Here is a 23,881-nt window from a genome sequence, read left to right on the forward strand (position 1 = left end):
GTCAATAATTATTGCTTGTAGCTATTGAATAGAAAATGAGGCAGCAGACCCCTTTGGTGGGTTTCGCGTAGCTTTACATGAGCCAGCATAATCTTCTCGGTCTTTTTCACACGAAGCCTTGTACGCTTCAGGAGTGAATCTTGGAGGATGAGAAGGTCCAACGTTTGATTCATGCTCCTTGTTTTTATGATCCAAACTACTAACAAGAGTTGCAATTTGGATGTCTTTGTCCTCCATTGTCTTTGTCAATTTGTTGATGGTGTCTGCCATCTGAGCCACTTGCTCCTCCAATGTTAATGCTCCAACTGTCATCATTACTCTGATAGAGGTGTGAGTTTGCGATGAAGAAGTGATCGATAGAGATCTAGACGATCCCTCGCTTGACTTCGAATCAGATCCAGAATCTGACAAGTCGTCTTCTACAATGTCCACCCACGATGCCTTTGTTGTAAGTGCCGTTTTTGTGGCACTTTTCTTGGAGTGATACTGGAGAGGCTCTACCAACTTAGATCCACCAGTTTTCGTCATTATTCGCGTTATATGATGATCAGGACTAATAACCTGAGCAGATTCAAGGTTTGAAGAAGTGATTTTCTTACCTTTCTCAGCAGTAACTGATGCGATAGCGTTGAGATTGGGAGATGCCATCGATGTTTTAATAGATGTTTTTGCAGTTGACTAAAATATGAAAAGTTGAGATAGTCCCACCGGACGTGCTAAAAATTTGTCGACAATATATTTCAACAGATCTACCTTGAGATTCATGAAATATGATCAAAATTATTTTATTGATTTTTGATGAAAAGGGAGAGACAAATCTTAGTGTTTCCTCTGATTAACAATCAAATACAAAATGGTGATGATGACATATGTAGCTTTTCTTCTCTTCGAGCTTCGCGCTTTATCGGTTGAGAAGGATGCTTTAACATTGGCTTTACCTTGTGCTTGATCTTTTGTAAGGGCTTTTGTAGATCTTCTCTTCGGGCTTCGCACTTTATCGACTGAGAAGGTTTTCTTGACTTCTAGAGAAGAACTTTATGCTTGATCTTCTCTTTAGCCAGAGTCCAGATCTTGAAGAACCTTACTTTATCTCTAGAGGAGGGCTTGAGAGCTTCTTCTTCTCTAGAGGGAGAGTTTCTGTCTTCTGAGAGAAAGTGATCCAGATCCCCACTCCATGAGAGAGGTTCTTGTATTTATAGACTTAAAGATAATTTAATGTTCCAATTATACCCCAACTTAAAGAGATTTAATTGATTTATTTGAAAGGTTAAATTTGTCCAAATCCAATTTTAAGGATTTTATGGACTATTACTGGGCCAAACTTATTTATTTGGATATAAGGCCCAATATTTATGTAGATCACTTGGTTTTGTTTAGATCATGGGCTTTATCTGCGAATCCCAAAATCCAAGCTTATAGGGGCCACGTTCCCAGTTAATGGACTCAATTGCGAGGCCCATTAATAACTTTAGGGACTTCATTTTTATTTGTAAGTCCTCCTTAAAATTTTGGTGCCTACAGTCACACTTCAAATTGATTTTGAGAAGATCTCTAATAAGCATCTTTATACTATATATTAATCCACAAAACTTTTCTAAGAAGATTTCTAATATCTTCATGTTGATTTTGAGATAACCCAAAGCTATTACAAGCATCTTTAGATGGGCTTCAAGAAGATCCAACTAAAGCTCATAATTGTCCTTTCTATATTTTGGAACTTCAAATGCTTGAGATGCACCAGTTTCTGGAGGTAGCCTGTTTTGTAGTAATTCCTCTAGTTGAAGAATTATCTTTTCACAACCCAAGAAATCACTAAATTTTAAATTGAAACAAGAGACTAAGAGGCATATTAAAAATGAATAGAACTCTTAGTGAAGCTACATAACTAGATAAGGTTTTGTAAATTTTATAAGTTGCGTGCACATGTGTTTGGTAAACATGGTAATATACTAAAGTTTCATAAACATGTTTTACTTTAGACATCAGTTTTGTAAAAAACAATTTCTAAGATTAGATATTTTTTTAGAAAAATATACTATTTTTCTTCACCCATCACCTACATCTGAAATAGACTAGTTTTCAATAATTTTATGTTTTTCTCCACCCACCCCACACTCACCCACAACCTTATTAGAATAGATCTTCCAATCTATTCATACCAAACAAATTATATGAATGAAAAAATTTTAGAAATGGGGAATGAACCCCAAAAATTTAAAAAATTTAGTATGTTGGCATATAAAATATCATACCTTCCATATTTATACTACCATCTCTTGCGTTCTCCCTTTCAATGATCCTACCCAGAAACTTGTATGTTTATATTCGCTACCAATTCTAGGGTCTTATGTTGTCAAGGAGATTTACAATTCTTATCTACAGCCCATGGGTCCGCTCCCCTGTCACCAAAAACAATTTTGAGTCATGAATTGAAAATAATGCCACAAAAGGCTAAAGAACTTTTTGGACACATTCTCTAATGACTATATGCCAAAATAAGACAATAATTTTTCTATGACAATCATAAGAAAAGAAGGGGTGGGGGGGGAGGGATGTGCTAACAAAATTACTAAACATATAACCACCATGATGGGGCAAGGATAATTAAGGTCACCTTCACTATGTCATATTGCGTTTTTCACGACGTCATAATTGCGCTAAAAATGACTGCTAAAAACTGTCGTTTAACCGTCATTTCTACAAAGTCACGGACAATAATAAGTAAAAGTTGGGGTGCCAATAGCCACTCTAAAAAAACCCTTTCTTCCCTGTCCAAGAGAGAGAAGAAGACACTCTCTGTCTCTCGTCCTCGCTTTTTTGTTCTCTCGCACACTCTCTCTTAAAAATCTCGATCACACTCGCTGTCTCTCGCATGCACTATCTCTCCACAACATTCCAGATCTAGGGTTTGTGAACTCGCTTCCTAAATTTGTCTCAAATCTACAAATCTTAGTCAAATCTAGGGTTTGTGCGCGCATACACACACACTTTCTCTCTCTCCACAGCTTCGTAGACCTAGGGTTCGAGCGCTCTCTCCCTCCACAGATTCCTAGATCTAGGGTTCGCAGATATCACAAGTCAAAAATGAAAAAAACTCAAAAATTAGGGTTTATGTTCTGTCGATATCTTTCAGATTTTCTCCCAGATGCAAAAGGATTCAGTTCTCAAGTATTTCGATATCTCTTAGGAGAAATCGGATTTCAACTCTTTGGGTTTTGATCTCTATTAGATAGGAAGTTGAGTTTCTTCTAAGGTGTTCTTACTTTTCAAGGTATGATCGACTGTAAATTTTGATTTGAGGAGAATCAACTGTAAATCGATGATGATTTGTTGGTTTACAAATGCGTCTTATGATTAAATCTATCTCCAATTCTTTCAGTGATTCATTTTGTATTATTTCGATTTTTTAATGGTGGATTCTATGAGGATTATGAGGGTTTGTTTGGATATGGAATTGTGAGATTATTTTGTTTTGTTGAGGTTTTGAAGGTATAGGAGGTGGAAAGTTGGGTTTTTGGTTAATTTTTGTCATGCAATGAACATCTTTTAGTGTTTTCAGGTATTTATTGATCTTCTTAAGCAATCGATTTGGTTCTATTTTTTGTTTTTGTTTTTGTTTATGTGAAATTGGTTTCCAAATGTTGGTAGATGGTCAGATTCTTGAGAAATCATAGCCATGTAGATTGTAGATTGGACTTTTGTTATAGGTTTCATCAAAGTGTATAATCTGCTTGGTTTCATGGATAAAAGAAAGTAAAAAGCGTTGTTGGGGATAAAAAATATATAATTTTTTCTTCCCTTATTAGTCTTCTTTAATGGACACACGTGCACACACACAAAAATTGATTTTATAATTGAACGTATGGCTTAAATGAAATAATTTTTAGAATAAGAATGTTATTATCCTTGTTAATTATTATTGTTTATTATCTTTCACTAAAACTGACTAGTATTTGGTCTTTTCTTCCTCTATAAGCATCCTCTTTATGATTGGCATGAGTAATCCAGATTCTTACAGCTGGATGTTGAACTGATGTTTAATTGTTTTGTGCAAGAAAATCTTAGTACTTTAACTACATATTTAATTGATTATTGAAACAATTAGCTGAATTTGAGCGCCTATCAACTATCCATGCACTAAAACTTAAATTTGAGTAGGTATCTCCTTCTCTCTCTCACACACTCACACTCACACACACACACACACACACACACACACACACACAAGAGGCATAAAAAAGAGACAATATCAAGTTTTTAACACTAGAACCACTAACAATTGTTGGGTTTTCAATTATTTTCAAGTGTGATTTATAAACTATTAATTCCCCATTTACCGTATAGTCATGACTTAACTTTTATGATATTAGTGCTCTATCTCATATCCAAATGATCATAAAAGAGCCCTTCTCATTGGATGAGGTATAGCTAACTCCACTGATGTTGTTGCTATCTTTAATGCCATTATTTGGTTCATCTAAAATGCGTGCATTGGTTGAAGAACTTGGTGTACCTCTTGAGGTATGAGATGACATTCTTCTTTTTGACAGGAAAGCATTTTAATTGGGCTCAATTTGTACGAATTATTTTTATATTTGACACCATAATTGCAAGATTCGTAACTATTTTTATCCCGCCTCTGTTTAATTGTGATTTGAGCTTACTATTTGTTGATGAATAGAAAATTTAGTATTTCATAAAGATAGATTCATTGGCTAGGTATAGTTCACCATTTTATATCAGTGTGACATTCATGGGCCCATTGGCTTATGAATATTTGGTTCACTTTTGGTACACTATAGAACAAAAAGTTGAATAATTGCTAGCCATTGTTGGAACCATTAAAAAGACAATAAATTAAGAGAAAACTGATAAAAATGGTTTGGACACATTTTATTAAGGTTGATTGCAACTTCAGTTAGAAGCATTATACAAGAAAGTTATAAAGTAGTGGATTTGTAACTTTTCTTTGTAGTATTTTGATTCTTTCTTTTCCTTTTTTGGAGATCATACTATTTTGGATTTGTTTCTTGAGTTGCGATTTAGTAGTAATATTGTGAATTTGGATTTTTTATAGTTCTGATGTTGATTTAGATATCTTAAACTTTGTGATTAAGACATTTGTCATGTAGGAAAAATCTATAAACGAAGCACCAACTATCAAGGCTTCGGGATCTCACTTGAAGCTCACCTGAATATTTCTTTGGTGAGAATTGCTGTCTCCAAGACTTTATCTATATCTAAGTAGACAAATTAGGACAGAGAATCTCCATGTCTCTCTACACCTTAACTTTGGGGAATTAAAATTCTTACGAGATGAATTTCACATTTTCTTTACTGTATTTAGTTATAATTTTGATTCCATAAACCTTGATTTCATCTTGAGCAAAATTTCCAACATCATTGCTTAAGAAATGACCTTCAATAGTTGATTGCAGGCTCAATGTAAAGTCATACTCACTTTCTTTGTTATACTTCTTAAATTGTAGGTGAGAGTCGCAACAATATTTGGCGAGTACTATCTAATTAAAATTTGTTTGCTTGGTTTGCTAAAATTTTCTAGGAGGCTGAGTCGCAAGACTCTTTGGTGAGTACTATCCTTAACATAATAAATGGAGGAGGATGTAGGATTAACATGCGTACGCCTAAACAATGAAAAGAAAGAATCGAAGCATAGCACCTTCTTTGCTAGTTTAAGAGGAGTTCTATTTTATTTGTCTTAGTAGATGTCTGTAGTTTTTTGTACCTAGTAGTTGTGCAATGAAAATGAAACAAGTGTAGTCATGCAAGTTTTTAGTTATTTTGATAGGTATAACATGATTGAGATCTTGTTATATATATATATAATCTGTTTAGTTATCTTCGCCTCTTAGTTATATATAAACCTCTACTTGATTTATGGCTTAATTTCATTTTTTATTGGTACTTGATCAAACATTAATATATTGGTTCTGAGGCAGGCTTCATGTCATCAAATCAGCTTTGACTAATCATGGACTCGTGGTAATGCATAGTAATGTGCATTGGTTTGATTAATAATATTATACATATTGAATGGATTGATGAAAATATTAATACAGTTGTAGGTACAGAGTTGGATTCACAAATGTGATGCTATCTGCTAAGTGGCATGGAGTTTTTATAATTCATCTTTACTTGTTGCATGCTATCTCCGATGCTAATGCTATTGGGTTGACCGTTGTGAGTGGATTCATTCAGGGACGTGAAGCTAGAGTACAAGGTGTTGAAAGAGAAGATTAAGGAATACAACAAGAAGGACGCCAAGTTCTATGATAATATATTTGCCAAGATGAGCATGTTAGAACAATTCGAGGCAAAGGTAATTTGAGTTGCTAATCTTATTCGGTTAGATATTTAGATTTGGCATCATTGTTGTTGTCTGATTGTGTTGTACGAAACTCTCACATGGTCTACTTGATGTTTTCTTTTGATCAAAATCTGCAAAAACCAACAATTAAGGAGGCAGAGCCCATGTAGGTAGAGAGTGATATTTGATAGATAATTATATGTGTACGTACCAAAATTTTGAGGAGGCCTTTACAATTTTATAAATAAAAATGAAGTCCCTAAAGTTATAAATGGGCCTCGCAATTGAGTCCATTAACTGGGAACGTGCCCCCTACAAGCTTGGGTTTTGGGGTTTCGCAGATAATGCCCATGATCTAAATAAAACCAAGTGATCCACATAAATACTAGGCCTTATATCCAATTAAATAAGTTTGGCCCAGTAATAATCCGTAAAATCCTTAAAATTAAATTTGGACAAATTTAGCCTTTTAAATAAATCAATTAAATCTCTTTAAGTTGGGGTATAATTAGAATGCTAAATTATCTTTAAGTTTATAAATATAAGAGCTTCTCTCATTAAGAGGGCATCTGAATCACTTTCTCTTAGAAGATAAAAGCTTTCCTTCTAGAGAAGAAGAAGCTCTCAAGCCCTCCTCTAAAGACAAAGCAAAAAGTTCTTTAGAGATTCAGATTTCAACTAAAGAAAAGATCAAGCATAAAGCCCTTCTCAAAAAGCTAAGGAAACTTCCTTAGCCATTAAAACACGAAGCCTGGAGAGAAGAAAGTCTACTAAAACGTCTAAAGAAAATCAAGCACAAAGCAAAGCCAACATCAAAGCATCCTTCTCAGTCGATGAAGCGCGAAGCTTTGAGAGAAGAAAAGCTACATACGTCATCATCACTATTTTGTAGTTGACTGTTAATTAGAGGAAACACTGAGATCTGTATCTCTATTTTCACTCAAAATCAATAAAATCATTTGCGATCGTATTTCATGAATCTCGAAGTAGATCTATTGAAATTTATTATCAACAAATTTCTGGCACGTCCGGTTGGACCCTCTCAACCTTTCATCTTTCAGTCAACTACAAAAGATCAACCAAAGCATCGATGGCCTCACGCAACGTCAATACTATCGCATCAGCTACTGTTGAGAAAGGTAAGAAAATCAGTTCTTCAAACCTTGAATCTGCCTAGGTTATTAGTCACAATCATCATATAATACGAACAATGATGAAAATTGGTGGATCCAAGCCAGTGGAGCCTCTTCAGCATCACTCTAAGAAACGTGCCACAAAAACGACACTCACAACGAAGACATCATGGCCAGACATTGTAGAAGACGAGTTGTCGGATTCTGGATCTGATTCGAAGTCAAGCGAGGGATCGTCTAGATCCCTATCGATCACTTTTCCATCACAAACTCACACCTCTATTAGAGCAGTGATGATAGTTGGAGCGTTAACAATGGAGGAACAACTTGCTCAGATGGCAGACACCATCAACAAATTGACAAAGGCAACGAAGGACAAAGACATCCAGATTGCAACCCTTGTTAGGCTTCTACAACATAAAAACAAAGAGAATGAATCAAGTGCTGTGCATTCGCATCCTCTAAGATTCACTCTCAAAGTGTACATGGCTCTTCGCGAAGAAAAACAACGAGAAGACTATGGTGGCTCACATAAAGCTATGCGAGACCTACCACAGGGGTCTATTGCCTCACTTTCCATTTAACAGCTGCAAGCAATGATTACTGACACCATTCGTGCCCAGTATGGGAGCATGGCATAGTCCTCATTGGTTTATTCCAAACTCTATACTCATCAAACAAATGCGTCTTCTAGCGGGATATCAACCATCAAATTCCAACAATTCAAAGGAAAAGGCAATCCAAAGCAGTATATTGCCCATTTCATCGAAACTTGCAACAATGCCGGTAAATTCGATGACTTCATGGTGAAATAATTTGTGCACTCCCTCCGTGGCAATGCATTTGATTGGTACACCGACTTAGAACCCAACTCAATTGATAGTTGTGATCAACTCAAAATAGTATTCCTTGGTCAATTCTATAGCACTGGAAGAACAATGAGTATGGTGGAACTTGCTGCCGCTAAACAAAGGAAGGATGAGCCGGTCATCGAGTACATCGAACGATGGAGAATTCTTTCCCTCAACTGCATGGATAGACTTTTTCAATCTTCTGCTATCGAGATGTGTGTTTAAGGGATGCATTGGCAACTCCTCTACATCCTAAAAGGAATTAAGCCGCATACTTTCATAGAACTAGCTACTTGTGCACATGACATGGAGAAGAGTATAGCTATACATCAGACTCCACGATCAAGTGAGTCTCGAAGGATGACAAGTCCTTCAAAATTAAAGAAGTCTTGTCCACCACCACCAGCAAACCCATCAAGATCATAGGTAAAAGAAAAGAAGATCAGCCACGAGTTGATTTAACACAAGAAAAAAGAAAAAGCTTGGAAAACTCTCAAAGAACTCGAAGCGAAAAAATACCCGTTTCCTGATGCTGACGTCTTAGACTTGTTTGAAGAGCCGTTAAAATTAAAACTCATTGAACTTCCAATACCCAAACGACCCAAGGAAATCGGTCGTGAAAATGATCCAAAGTATTGTCCCTATCATAGGGTGATTACTCACCCAATTGAAAAATGTTTCGTCTTCAAGAAGAAAATTATGAATTTGGCACGTCAAGGGAAAATTGAACTTGACTGTGTCAAAAATGTTGCTACTTCTAACATGACTTCTGTCACCTTTGGATCTTTTGATCCAATATTCTTGGCAAGTCAATATGCAACGCAGACTCCATCTCCTTAGATCACAAAATTTTTAGCTAAACCACCGCAACTCATGTGCATACATTTGAATGTTGAAAAGGCCCATCCCATGCTGGGGGACAAGGCCAAATCAAAGAAAGATCATCACATTTCCCACTTCACCTCAACAAGGACCACAATTTCATTCGACTTCAAATTCAAAGTTAAACATCTCAAAGTCTACTTCAATAGATGACGAGGGGTGGATGGTTACTCGTTGAAAAAGACGCTCTACACATGTGTTGACTCCTCATACTCCAAAACCAAAAAGAAAGAGACGAAAGTCAAAATCAAGTACAGGGTCAAAGAAACGAAAGATAGCAACAAAGAAGAAGGCTTTTTGAGTTTCGCCTGCAAACCTCGAAGACATCCTTCAACAACCTCCTAGTGTGCCGGTTACTCTTCTAGAACTCTTACCCAAAATGCTCATGAAGGAAGTCTACACAGTTGCATGTCATCAAGTGGAAGTGGAAGTGGAAGTGTTAGAAGATGATATTGATGATAGGTCCAAAGAACATCCTATTACTTCCAATGATGGAGATCAGTGACTTCAGAAAAATAATAGCACCTCAAAAATAGAAGATTCGCAGGTCGATTTGGATTTCTCTAGTGAACTCCAAAAATTCAGCATACTTCAAAGCAAACCTCAACTGACTCAAAATAGGAAGTTCAACCTGACATAGATTCACAACAAGACAATATGTGCATGGCTACAATCACCTTCATTGATGAGGATCTTCAATTGGGGTCTCAACCTCACAATAAGCTTCTTTACATCACAAGTTATGTGAAAGAGAATAAAGTTTAAAGAATCCTCCTGGATTGTGGTTCTGCGATCAACATCATGCCAATTCATACCATGAAACAAATTAGCATCTCATCGGATCAGCTTGCTCGTAGTAAGTTGATGATTCAAGGCTTCAACTTAGGAGGTCAAAGAGTGATTGGCATGATATGAGTCAAGCTCTCCATCATAGATTTGGAATAAATAGCGTTCTTCCACGTGGTTGATTGTAAAACTTCATATCACTTATTTCTCGATCGACCATGGTTACATGAAACTGGAGTAGTACCATCCACATTACTTTAATGCTTCAAGTATTACCAAGATGGTGTACAGAAATATGTAGTAGCTAAAGATCAACCGTTTGATAAGGCGAAAATGTTTTTTATAGATGCAAAATTTTATTTTGGAAGTGACATCATTCAAGAATCAATTCCAATTTCTTACCTCCATCTACTAAGAAAAAATCTGATAGAGAAAGGCATATTATCAATGATATCAAGAAGATTTCTCCTAATCCTTAGCTTTAGAAAGAACAAGTAAAGAAGTAAGAACCAGAAACTCAACTGATCAAGGTGAGTCAATCAGTGGTGGACGCATCATCCACAGTTGTATTGTCAACCCCAATGCTTCGTTACGTATCGCAATTGAGAAGGAAGCCGAGATAATCACCTTTCGAAGAGATTTCTTAAAAAACCAAGCCTTTTGTCTCTAAAATTAAATTGGAGATGCTGAAAGAAGAGTTAACCCTTCTGGTTACACCTTTCCAGAAATCTTACATAGTAAGGATACCCATGGAAAATGTTATCTCGGCTACATCTATCACGAAAAGTCATGAATACAATCTCGCAAAAGTAGACTCCAAAAGTTGGTTCGGTTCTAAGACTCAAAATTATTCGAAATTACTGGTTATGGGAAAAGTGAACTTGTACGATTGGGTGAACTACCACAAACTGATCAAATTTATGGCTTAACTGCAACACAAGTCAAACTTGTTCGAGCTGGAGAAAAAATTTCATTCATATGAGTAAGACTAGGTATACACCAGAGGCTCCAATCAAAATTTATAAGATGAAGACGGACTCTTCACAACATACTACAATAGAAGTCATTGAAGAGTCTGTTAAAGAAACACCAGTTCCACGCACATCGGTCTTTGATAGCATTGGTGGCCATATCTCGACCACATCGATATTTGATCGATTGGGTGCTTTAGATGATCACCATAATGTACAAGTTCATAAACCTAATGCATCTACATTATCTAGAGTCGGTTAGAATGTTGGAATAAAAATATGAAAGGAATCATGACGTTGACCTAAGCAAAGAGATAAACATGTTGTGCATAAAGATAGTAGTGGCTTGCATAGCACTATTCCATCTCGCATGAAATGACAAGTAGCTTTAGAAGTCTCGATATCAGATGCGTTAGTTGTAAAGTGACGTATCATTGTCCTTACAAATCAAAAGAGCGACAGTCAAGTTTCAACTACGGGGATAAATAATTCTGAAGATATTATTTATGTAAATCGCATTACCATTGAGAAATTATCTGAAGAAGATTCTACATCGTCAGAGGAAGAACTCGAAAAAGCTCCACTAGTCTTTGAAGAAGGCGGGCAAGCCACTGTCAACGACTTGAAAGAAATAAATCTTAGGACAATTGAAGAGCCGCGACCCATGTTTGTCAGCACTCTTCTAAACCAGCACAAAAGGTTTGAGTACTTCAAGTTGCTAAAGAATACAAAGATTTCTTTGCTTGGACTTACAAAGAAATGCCAGGACTTGAAATGAAGATCCATGTTCATCAGCTCATAGTCAAACACGAAGTTCACCCAATAAAACATGCACAACATTGTTTTCGGCCAGAGTTTGTACCACAGATTGAGATAGAGGTCAACAAATTGATAAAAGCTAGCTTTATCCGAGAAGTAAAGTATCCAACCTTGATTTCCAACATAGTTTTAATAAGAAAGAAGAATAGACAGATTCAAGTGTGTGTAGATTTTTACGACTTGAATAATGTATGTCCAAAAAATGATTTTCTACTTCCAATCATAGAACTTATGGTTCATGCAATTACAGGACATCAAGTTTTGTCTTTCATGGATGGATCTTTTGGCTATAATCAAATTTGAATGTCACCAAAAGATGAGGAACTCACGGCCTTCCGTACCCTAAAAGGTATATATTGTTACAAAGTTATGCCTTTTGGATTTAAGAATGCTGGTGCCACTTACCAACGAGCTATGCAAAAGATCTTTGATGATATGCTACATGACAAGGTCGAATGTTACGTTGACAACCTAATAGTAAAGTCCAAGAAAATAGAAGATCACTTACAACATCTACGTGATACCTTCGATAGATTGCGACGGTACTAACTCAAGATGAATCCATTAAAATCTACTTTTGGAGTTACCTTAGGTAAATTTTTGGGATTCGTGGTTCGGCATCATGGTATTGAAATTGATTGAAACAAGATTGAAATCATCCAAAAGATGCCGACACCAAAAAACCTTCATGAACTCAAAAGTTTACAAAGTTGACTTGCTTACATTAGTAGATTCATCTCAAATTTAGCTGGGCATTGTCATCGCTTCAGTCGATTGATGAAGAAAGATATATCATTTGAATGGGATAAAACTTGTGAAAATGCTCTGAAAAGTATCAAGGAGTATCTTCTCAAGCCGTTGCACTAATTCCTGAGAAGCTACTAATTCTCTATATTAGTGTGCAAGAAATGTCACTAGGAGCATTGCTAACTCAAGAAAATGATGAAGGAAAAACAGGTGCATTCTACTATTTGAGTCGAACTCTTGTTGAAGCAGAAGTAAATTATTCACTCATCAAGAAGATAATTCGACTCACCTCGTAAGCTGATCTGCTCAAGCACATCATGACAAGACCAGTCTTGTCAGGAAAGCTAGTTAAACAGGCCTTTCTCTTATCAGAATTTGAGATTATTTACATCCCTCAAAAGGCTGTAGAAAGGCAAGCATTAGTCAAATTTCTTGTTAATCATCCGATTCTAGCTGAATGGAAATTATCTCACGACTTGCCTGACGAGGAAGTATTTTCTATTAATGTGCTTCCAGCTTGGAGAATGTTCTTTGATGGCACAGTTAGAAATGATGGAGGGGGGGCAGGTGTAATTTTGATCACCCTACAAAATGAGGTAATGCCGTTCTCGTTTGCTTTGACAAAACAATGTTGCAAAATACCAATCTCTAATCATTGGTTTACAACTCGGGTTAGATATGAAGCTACACCAACTCTATGTGTATGGGGAATCACAACTTGTCATTAACCAACTTTCAACAGAGTATGACGTTCGAAAATATGAGTTAGTGCCTTATCACCACTATGCTATACAACTTATAAGTTAATTTGTGGATTGTAATGAAAATATTTTGGTCTCTGGTTTTGTTTGTTTAGCTTCTGTTTCAAGCAACCAGGATTAGGTTCTGTTTCGAATCTCTTTTGGGTTCTTTTCAACATGAAAATGAATCGAAACCGCGTCTTTGGCAACGACGCCAATTTGTTCGAGTTGTAAATCATAGATGGATAATGAACAAATTATAAAAACTTTGGTGAGGAAAGTTCGTTCCATAGGAACAATAGTCAATTCGGATCTTCTTTTGAATTAAAACCTAAACATATTTAAAAACAAATTAAAAACAAAGTAGAGAAATTGTAGCTAAGAAGTAAAATGAAATTAAAACAAGAATTGAAGATGGAATGTAAATCTTAAAATGATCAAATCCACCTGAGCAAGTCCTTTCCTTAGATCAAATTGTCATTTACTTGTCTCGATCCTCTCAACAAAACTAATGTCAGTAGATCGAAAGATCAAACGGTTAAATCCAAAATGAAATCTAAAAGTTTGTGAATAAATTGATAAGATGAAATTAAAGGATTTGTATTTAATGTTCTTGGTGAAGCATGGTTTAGCTTGAGCTTATCTAAGAATAAACCATCAAAATTAGGAAATCAAATATTCAACTCAATAATCCCTGCTTAAGAATTCTCAGAATGAAAACTATGAAGTATAAGGTGAAGGACAAATTAACTATACAAAAAATATTACTCCACCTTCATTGACCACTCTAATGGAGGGTCTAACTGTTAATCATTGTAAGAAATAACAAATAAGAAAATAAAATAGAGATGAGAGATGAGAAAGATGAAAGGTCTTCTTCATTGGTTAAGATTCTGAATATTAACTAGATCATCCTTCATTACTAAGCTTCAAATTAAACTAAGAACTAGACTAAGGTTACAAGAAGAAATAAAGAAAGAAAGATAGAAAAAGGGTTCTTTTAGTTTTCACTCTAAAAGAACCCTCTTTCTTACAAAATATAAAATACAGAGCAAAGTTAGGAAGAAGGGAGAGGGAGGACCACTTTTTTTTGGGACAACCCCTCAATTTATAGAATTTCTTTCGGGTTTCGAGTCGAATTTGCTCTAGTTGATGTGAGACAGATCCATCATTACAATGGCCAAAGGGTCTAGAAGCTTCAGTACAAATCTCATGGCTAATCTTCCCAAGATTACTATCACTCACCACAAGGTCACCGCAAAGCGGTGATGTGGTAGATTTTTGCTCTGAGATTTGGGTTGATGATCCATCCTGGCTCGAGCATTGTAACAAAAATTATTTCAATATTTTTTATCTCTAAATTTTCTCTTTTTACCTACAAATAGTAAGAAATTCTATTAATTCATTGATTTTGGCATATTTGTACAATTTGTGTTTATTTGGAACAAAGTATCAATGAAATGTGGGTAATTTCTATGCAATTATGGTCCCAAAATAGATTTTATGAGACCTGATCAATGCCTAATCTTGATATTTGGTACTAAGAGATTCACATATTAGAGAGTGAAAGAATTCTACTTTAGTGATCTTGAAATATGATTTTATCGTATTAAATCTTTCGATCTAAGGAGCTAACACTAAGTCCTTATGATTGAGTTATCAAAGAGGTTGGAAACTAGATTTTGGTTTAATAATTTTCTTTAGATGGATCCCTTTCCAATAGTATTTTCCTCCATAGTCTTCAGTTTATTTTCATTTCTATTAGTTTAATTTTCCAGTAACTTTTATTTTCTTTTGGTAACATGAAAAACAAAAAAAATAGTTTTAATAGTTTTTGTTAGATTCGATTTCATTATGTTAGCTTAATTCTACCCCCTCCCTTTCTCTTGGGTTCAATCTCTTACTTGCTCCACAAGTCAAGAAAATTACATATATATTGATTTTTATGGGAAAGATAACAATGGTCTCATCACCTATTACCTACAAAATAGCCCACCAAAGAGTTCTCCCATCTCCCCAACTTTGATTCATTAGCTATCCTCAAATTGTAATCGATCTTTTTTCAAATATTTGGAAAGGACTCCAAGCTTCTTGGAGATCAATTTGTTCATCCCTTGAAAGCTTCCACAAATAAAGCCCAAAGGAGTCTTCTGCCATGGCTGGAAAACTTAAAGTATTCCTATGATATGAAAGAAAGATTACAAGCTAGAATTTTGAGGTGATTTGATACGTTCCTATCAGAAGAGAAACTAGCTTGAAACCATCCTATAGCCTTCACTTTGATAATATCTTACAGAGAAACGCATGGATTCTTTAAGTTTTCCCATGTGGTAAGTTTTGTTTCTCTCAAGGATCAATTTACTTAGATTTGGTTGAATTATATTGACAAAATCTAAGTTTTCAAAAAGAAAATCTAAGATTTGTTAGAGTCGAAAAATGAGGAAATTCAAAATTATTTACCGAGTTAGCTTAATAAATTAAATACAATGAATGGTAGAATTTTTCTTAAATTATTTACTTGACTCGATTAAAGATAAGGGCCTGGATTTATCGTGCCTTCTCATAAAATGATGTTGTTTGGAGGGAATTTTTCTTACAATAAGTAAATCTTGATTGTTGTCCACTTAGGTAGACCTATAAAAGTAGTTAATGGATCATAATGTAGATCAACTTGTGATCTTGGGCAAAACAAGTACCTAACACTTTCCAGATTTTGTAACCATATCCCTTATCCAAGATCCTTATTGTAGACTGATAAAAATCCATATTCAAAGTCAAGTTTGGCTCTTGGATGTAAACCAGATGGCGACTCCTAACAAATCCATAATTTTTTGAAATTCTTTAATTACAAATCGGTGTAGCAAAATAGAATCATGGCCAACCTACTTTGACAAACTTCCATCTAATAATCAATTTGAAACTTAAAATGTCATGCATACAACCGCGTAGAGAAAATTAATAAAATAGTATCATGCCAACATTATAAGACTAGCTATGTTTTTAAAATGTTTATCAAAAGGGCAGAAGCCCACTTTCGAAGATTGTTTCTTATGAAAAAAATTATTTGTTCTATCATAATTTTGATGAATTTACCTTTGTTACCTTGAATCGCATGGTGTTCTCTTCATAGGAAGGTTATCTAAAATTACACCTTGTAAATGTTCATGTTTTACACGAGATCAAGCTTGAATTGATCACCTAGATTTAACGTATCGTGAGAAAAGAAATATAATTTATCATTGCTGAAAATAAATGAAAATATGTTGGAGAAAGTATTGCCAAAAATCGAAGGTCTAGTGGAGTAGCGTAAAAATTGAAGGATAAAATGATACAAATGAGGTAAAATATATTTTTATGGAGGAGAGATGGAAAAGCCGACAAATTTGTTAGACACTAGGAGAGAAGAAGGTTATAACTAACAAGTTAAAAAGTTACTTATAAGGGTATTTATGTCTTTTTGCAAGTTATAGAAAGTAAAACCCTAGTTTCCTATAGATGGAATGTGAAGCACTCATTTATGATTTCAATGAGGAAAAATATTAAAAATCCCAAATGCCAACCGTAGGTGATGCATTTGGGAATTTTGATTGTAGTGATGCAGTTCTTAGAGAGGAGTTGGAGACCTCAAATGAATCTCACATTTATCACTCTTTTGGATCTCCGTGTTCATGGGTGATGGAGTGATGATTCCTGGTTTCATAGTTCATCAGGTGAGCTTCAATTCTCTCTCTTTTCCTTTGATATTCCTTTCAATAAGGTAGGCTTGTCATACTTAATATTCTTTTAGGTCACTCGCCTCTTGTATCCCTTGAAATTCATTCTATAAGTGGTATTATTTTTGTAAATATCTTTGATATATCTTGAGAGATAAAGTTATATTTAGGAGTATCATTTTGCTCTACTATTTTGTTTCTTCAATTTCTTAATACTTCATATGAAATCTTCTTCTCTAATGGGTTCACCAAATTTCATTTAATGCTCCCATTGTTTGATACTTACTTGTGTTTTTAGGCCATTATCTCTTTAAGAACTTAGATCCAACAACACTAAAAGGAATTGACGTGTTAAATGGTGAACATTGATTTTTTCAACAAGAAATATCAATTAGTTGAAAATCCATCTCTTAAATTTTCTAGAATTATCGGATTTTTTTTTCTCAATAACCTTTTATAGCCTTTGTTTAGTAACTTAAATAAAACTAGGAGTTATTATAAGATTAATCAGTATATATTTTTTTATAATCAATATATATTATAATATGATTTGCCGACTGTATTTGATTATTATTCTTTTAGATTTGATTAATCCTATGATTGATTTACTTTGTAATCATATATTTAGGAAGTAAGCTATAAGGGTTTGGGGATTTAGGTCGGGAAGAGATAACTAGAATTTGGATGAAATTCTTTAGGAAATTTTGCCCCATCTAAGAGGCCGGATGTTTGGAGACTAGCTCGTTAAAGTGTCCATATCAATAAAATAAATTTGTAACTTAATATATTATATAAATTTATTTTCAGGTTTGTAGTGGAATCATCAAATTCATTGAGCATTTTGATATATATTTTTGTTTTGCTAGACGACTAATTTTGGAAGAAAAGAAATCAAATAATTTCAATAGATCAACTCCATAAGTATCCTTTAGAGAGAAAAAATAACCCCATTAGAGCATATTAACTTCATCATTATCATGATTAAAGCCTTAAACTACAAGTTAATTGGGGGTTAGTTGTACAATTCTTGTTCCTCTATTTACTTTTGTTTACAAAAGTGTTTATAATTTGGTTAATTTAAGAATATTTTTACTTGGACTAACTACCTAAATATTACCATACTCACACACTACTTTTGAAGACTTTCTTGTGATAAATTTCTTTAATAGATTGACATAGAAAAAGAAATAGTACTATTTACACCAACATAGAATTACAGTGAACTAAGTATTCTTCACCAAAGATAACCCATGATTTCCCAAAATGACTTGTTTCTAAGGATACATCTTATTGAACTTGTTGGGTAATTTTTACTTGACCGATCACAAATATATAAATTTTGTTTTCATGTTATTAAATTATGTGCCGTGATTCATTTTTTCTTATTTCATGTTGGCTTTTGATATGTAGGAACATTTTACTATAATGGTCTACTCACTCAGTAAAATTTGAAAAATGCTTCCAATGAGGTGAATATATACTCCCTTTGTTTCTTTTCTATTTTTAAACTTATTTTATTTCTACTTGTTATTATTTGTTTAATTTACACTTGGTATTTGTTTATCAAGAGTTGATCGGTTTGATAAGAAAGCAAGTATAAAATAAGACAATTCAAATTTTTTATGTAGTGCATAAAAGTTTTCTAAATTTCATGTATTGTTATTTCATCATCATTGTAATAGTTGATGCATATTCAAAGCTTCGTTGTCAAAGATGGTGCCTAGGCCCTGTTTAAAGGGCAAAGTGCCTAGGAATCCTTGCATCTAACCAACAACCATCTTCAGTCGAAAATAAGAAGTGAGGCCTTTCGTAAATAAAGCACTTGTTATAAGAATTAAGCAAAATTGTGAACACTTTTAAAAGCCATGATTGACATCATGGATAAATCTTAGTTCCTTGTCTCATCCACATGCAACCTAAGACCAAGATGACTTGGAGGAGACAATCCGGACAAGATATAATCATCTTTGTTTGACCATTTGTTTCAAGGAAAACAAGGAAAAAAATTATATATACTGGAACATTACGGTACAAGGTATTCAAAAGGCAAACCCCGAATTTAATTGATACGAATTGTCACGTCCCAAAATCTTGGGACCCGAGACCAACGAACACAAGGGTGAAGTAAAACTTAATCTCTTGATGACTCGTGATTCAACTTGCTCGATGAGTAGACTGATATTCCATTTTCAAACTTAGTCAAACATTCCTAATCTAGAGGTAGTTGTCCTTTGGTCAATCTCTCTTATTGGCTTTGTCTTACTTTAAAAGGATTCAAACCCAATTCTAGGGGAGAACTAACTTAAAATGTAATTTAAAGTTAATTTTTTGGTATTTATTTCTCATTAAAATAGATAAAGTTTGATTTGAAAATAGTTTCACCATCAACAAAAGCGCTTATGTTGTAGGAGTTTTTATCATGAGCGGACTTTTTTATCCTTGTGTTTCAACTAAGAAACCCCAAACATAAAGATAGATCTTGATCTTTGACTCTTGAGTGAAAGGGATAAATAAATTTTCATTACTGATAGTGATAACCTAAACCGAAATATCATAATAAAAATGCACTATAGTCAACTAGTCTTTACATAACAACAACATAAGAAAAAAATAAATTTATTTATCTATTTTTATGATCATGATCTTATCCGTATCATCAACTTTCCTCAAGATTTGTGTACATGAAAAGTCGATGAGCTGTGAAACCAAAAAAGAAACACTACTAAAAATAGTTCAAATCAAAGAAATGTTGATTGTGAATTGCATTCAAAGATTCTATAAATAGAAAGTCCAACATTGATTGTGATTCGGAGGGATAAACGATGTCGAAACAGTTTAGTAGGTTATGTGGAATGAGTGTCTGAGCATTCGGTCGTGTAATCCTCTGAGTCCTCTTTCGAACGCCTTTGGAATTGTCAAATTCCAAGTCCATATGAAAAAGTTATGTACAATTTACTATAGACTATTTTTGTAAATCCACCTGGATCATGGCTCCCCCTCTTTTAGAGGATTTAGATACTTCTAAATCTAAAACCGTAGATGGGTGAACGTTTCAGTCCCCCAATCTCTACTATACCACTTGGACCGGCTAGGTAGTTGTCCCTTCTTGCCAATATGTAAAAAGTCATGTTGATCTCGCTTGTTTTTGTGTCCATTTTTTTTGAGAATGCAGTCCTCTTTCAAAGGATCTTTATGGTCAGCCAATAGATCTTCAATCGATGGGAGACAAGTATGTTTGTCAGAGTCATCATCAAGGAGTGATGGTTCAAATAATTTCAAGTATTCAGTGATTGAATACATGTGCATATACGGTGGTAAGTCGAGCTAAAAGGCATTAGCACCATTTGTATAATAATTTCGAACAGCCCATAGTGAATAGGCTTGAGTTTCTTACCTTCACTGGGCAACCGCTTCTTCCCAAGATGCAACCAAACAAGATCGTTCTCTTTGGATATGCATGGAACTCGTTTTTTGTCATGGCGAGCCTTGTGCTTCTCTTGAGACCTACACAATTGTGCTTCAACTTTTGTATGAGCCTTACGGATTTGCTTTAAAAAATTTTGAGCTCGAGCATGATCTTCTTCTTCCGTTTCACCCAATTATTTGTCACAGTGAATGCCATGTCAAAAGGACTTTGAGGCAAATGACCCAAACACACTTCAAAAGGTGACTTCAATGTGGAACTATGAATTTCCCTATTTAAGGGAAATTGTAGGCATAGGAGACTATCATCCTCGGTCTTCGGATGCTTGGAATTATAGCCTCACAATAGATGTACCATGGTTTGGTTGAAGACTTCGGTTTGTCCATTGATTTACGGATGGAAATTTGTACTCTGTTTTAGTCTGGTGTCCATCATTCCCCATAAGAACTACCAAAAATGTCCGTGAAACAGACTATCCCTATCAGAGATAATCAATATGGGAAGTCCAAAATGTTTCAAAACTTGCCGGAAAAACAACTTGGCCGCCCCTTCTCCTATAACATTCTTCTTATATAGAATAAGAATAACCATCTTGCTGAATCTATTTACAACCACATATAGATAATCATGTCTAGACTTGTTTTTAGGTAATCCACCCAAAATATCCATGGAAATACTCTCTAAGGTCGGTTAGGGATTGGTAATGGTAGATACAATCCTACCTTCCTGTTGGAAGGCTTTGAGGTGTTGCACAAAACACAACCTCGGATAAAATGCAAAAAATGGAGCTACATTTTCAGCTAGTGGACATAACGCTGAAGATTGAGCAAAGTCTTCTTGACCCAAACGTGTCCTTCTAGTCTAGAAGTATGAGCCTCGCGAATCCACTGTACTTGATCTCCATTTTTTGCAATACACAAGTGTTCCCTTGTACATCAACCCATCCTTCAGTTGAAACTCACTAGTCTACCCTTGTAGTAGTTTCTAATAGTCAGAACAAAAATTAACGTCTTTGTCAAATGATTTTGCATATTCGAAAGAAATCATAGGTTGAAATGACATTACTACTAATAATGAGGAATTTACTAAAGTGGGGTATAGAAAACATGTTTGCCAACTTATTGGCCACTCCCTTTTTGTAGTTGATGATGATGTTGAATTGTTTTAGGTTTGACATCCACTTCAAGGGCCGAGCTTGATGTAACTTGGACTGTGTAGACAAAAACTAAATAGGCTTATGATTAGAATGAACCACGACTTCCTAAGAAAGTAAACTCTCCAATGTTTTAACGGACTGGTGCAATACATAGAGTTCCTCGTCATAAGTTGGATAGTTCGAAATCAGTCCATTGAACATTTTTGAATGATAGGCCACCGGTCTTTCATCTTGTATAAGGATAACTCACAATGCATAATTAGAAGAACTTGCTTCAATATCAAAAGGCATTTACAATTTTCACAAGCTAGAACTAGTGCTTTTGATATCTTCCATTTGAGTAATTGAAAAGTATCCTTGTGCTTCTTGTTCCACTCGAATTTTTTATTAGCCTTTATCAGAGAATGCAAAGGTGTTGTAATTTGTGAAAAAATGGTCAATGAATTTGCGCAAATACCGACATGTGCCCATAAAACTTCGAACTTCTATTACTAAACAGGGTGTGAACCATTAAGAGATGATTTGTATTTTCTCATAATCTACTTTCAACTCTCCTGTGCCAACTATGTATCCTAGATACATTAGTTCCTATTTTCCAAACTAGCACTTCTTGCTATTCAAATATAACTAATTTCGTCGTAGGACCTTCAAAACTTTTTCTATATGTCGTAGGTGATCATGCCATGTCTTGTTAAAATTCAAAATATCATATAAATACACAATAAAAAAATCATCGATAAATGATCGGAGTAACTCATTCATCAATTGCATGAAGGTGGCTGGAGCATCACATAGTCCAAATGGCATAACCAACCACTCAAAGAAGCCTTTCTTGGTTTTAAAGGCAATCTTCGAAGAATCTTCTCCTCGAATTCTAACTTTGCAAAGTAATGACCTCCTCGATGTTGATCAAACAGATCGTCGATCCTTGGTAGCGAATATCGATTCTTGATGGTGATTTTTTTTAGTACTCAAAAATCGACACACATTCGTTAACTACTATCCTTCTTTGGTACTAGTAACATTAGCGAACCACAAAGTGAACAGCTGGACTTGATTACTCCTTGATCAAAAAATCCTTAGATTTGCTTCTTTATCTCTTCAAATTCCGTGATTGATGTATGATACAAACCAAAATTTGATAAAGGAGAGTCCTTGACCAATTGGAAATCATGTTCTACATCCCTTCACAGCAACAACCCTTTGATGTCTTGAAATAAGTCAGTATGTTATTCTTGTAGATATCAATCTCGATTTGCAGTTTAGGAGACAAAGACATGGTAGATAATGTCACAGTAACCATATTTTGTTCTTGAGGCCTGATCATCAACAATACGAATTTCCTGCATGCATTAACCATACTCTTGAGTTGGGTTGTTGTCAATAGAGTCTCCATAGTTTGCCCATCACAGGCACTAATACGGAATTGTTTTTCATTTTTTACAAACCTATATTTACAAAAACGTTGGTAGTGGATCGCATTTCGATCCCATAAGTATAGACTTTCGAAGATTACTTGACACACATTCAATGGTACTACCTCACATGTTACTTCATCAATATATTGTTCAATGATTGCAAACCTGAAGGTGTATTGTTTGGTGATCTTCATCTCCATGTCTTTCTAAATCCACCCCAAAGGTTATGGTTGAGGGTGAGGTATAGTCTCTAACCCCAACTATTGTATTACAGATTTTGAAATTAAGTTTTTTTGACTACCCAAATCTACGATAGCCATAACCACACTTTGTTTCACCTAAATTCTGTGTTCTAAGGACTCTGTTGGTCTGATCATAAGGGTGAGTTTAGCATCTAAAGTTTGTACCTCTGGATTCTCTTCAAGATGTGTGGCCAAGGCTATTGTCTTCCTGTCCTTCCTCCCCTTATTATTTTTTTCATTCTTTGGTCGTAATTTGGGGTGAAGTACCCAACACTTATCCTTTACATGCCCACCAAGTTCATAATGGTCACAATAGTTTCTTTTCGAGGAAGATCCCTCCTTCCTCTGCTCTCCCTTTTTGCCTTCCTTCCAGTCAGACTTATTCCCATGTTTTGGCTTGTAATCCTTCTTATAAGATTTATTATTTCTCGCCTCAATGACCATGACCTTTACTACGACGTCTTCGATAGTATCTATAATGAACAACTTCAATTTTTTTCGTATATACTCCACGAGACCGCCAGTATACTTCACGAAGACTACATGATCATCAACGTCCCATCTAGAACTAATGCCTAATTATGAAATTCGATAGTGTACTCTTGTACACTACCCAAACTTCTATTTGAGGTGCTGCCACTTGTACAAACGTTCTTGCTCATAATCTATGG

General features: G+C 34.9%; 1 long non-coding RNA gene across 3 annotated transcripts; it reads left to right on the plus strand.

The window, feature by feature from the left end:
* The first annotated feature begins 2,748 nt into the window (after positions 1-2,748).
* On the plus strand, positions 2,749-23,309 carry LOC147391172 (uncharacterized). 3 transcript variants are annotated; one of them, XR_015182766.1, is made up of 5 exons: positions 2,761-5,206; positions 5,490-5,587; positions 6,220-6,340; positions 16,823-16,967; positions 18,381-23,309. It is a non-coding gene; the product is annotated as an uncharacterized LOC147391172 (long non-coding RNA). The 3 variants fall into 3 exon arrangements; XR_015182765.1 differs by having other exon boundaries at positions 16,851-16,967; XR_015182764.1 differs by having other exon boundaries at positions 2,749-5,206; positions 6,220-16,967.
* The last annotated feature ends 572 nt before the right edge of the window (positions 23,310-23,881 follow it).

This window comes from Akebia trifoliata, chromosome 11 (assembly GCF_017979445.1).
Source record: "Akebia trifoliata isolate Shusen 1 chromosome 11, ASM1797944v1, whole genome shotgun sequence".
In the NCBI taxonomy this organism is placed as follows: domain Eukaryota; kingdom Viridiplantae; phylum Streptophyta; class Magnoliopsida; order Ranunculales; family Lardizabalaceae; genus Akebia; species Akebia trifoliata.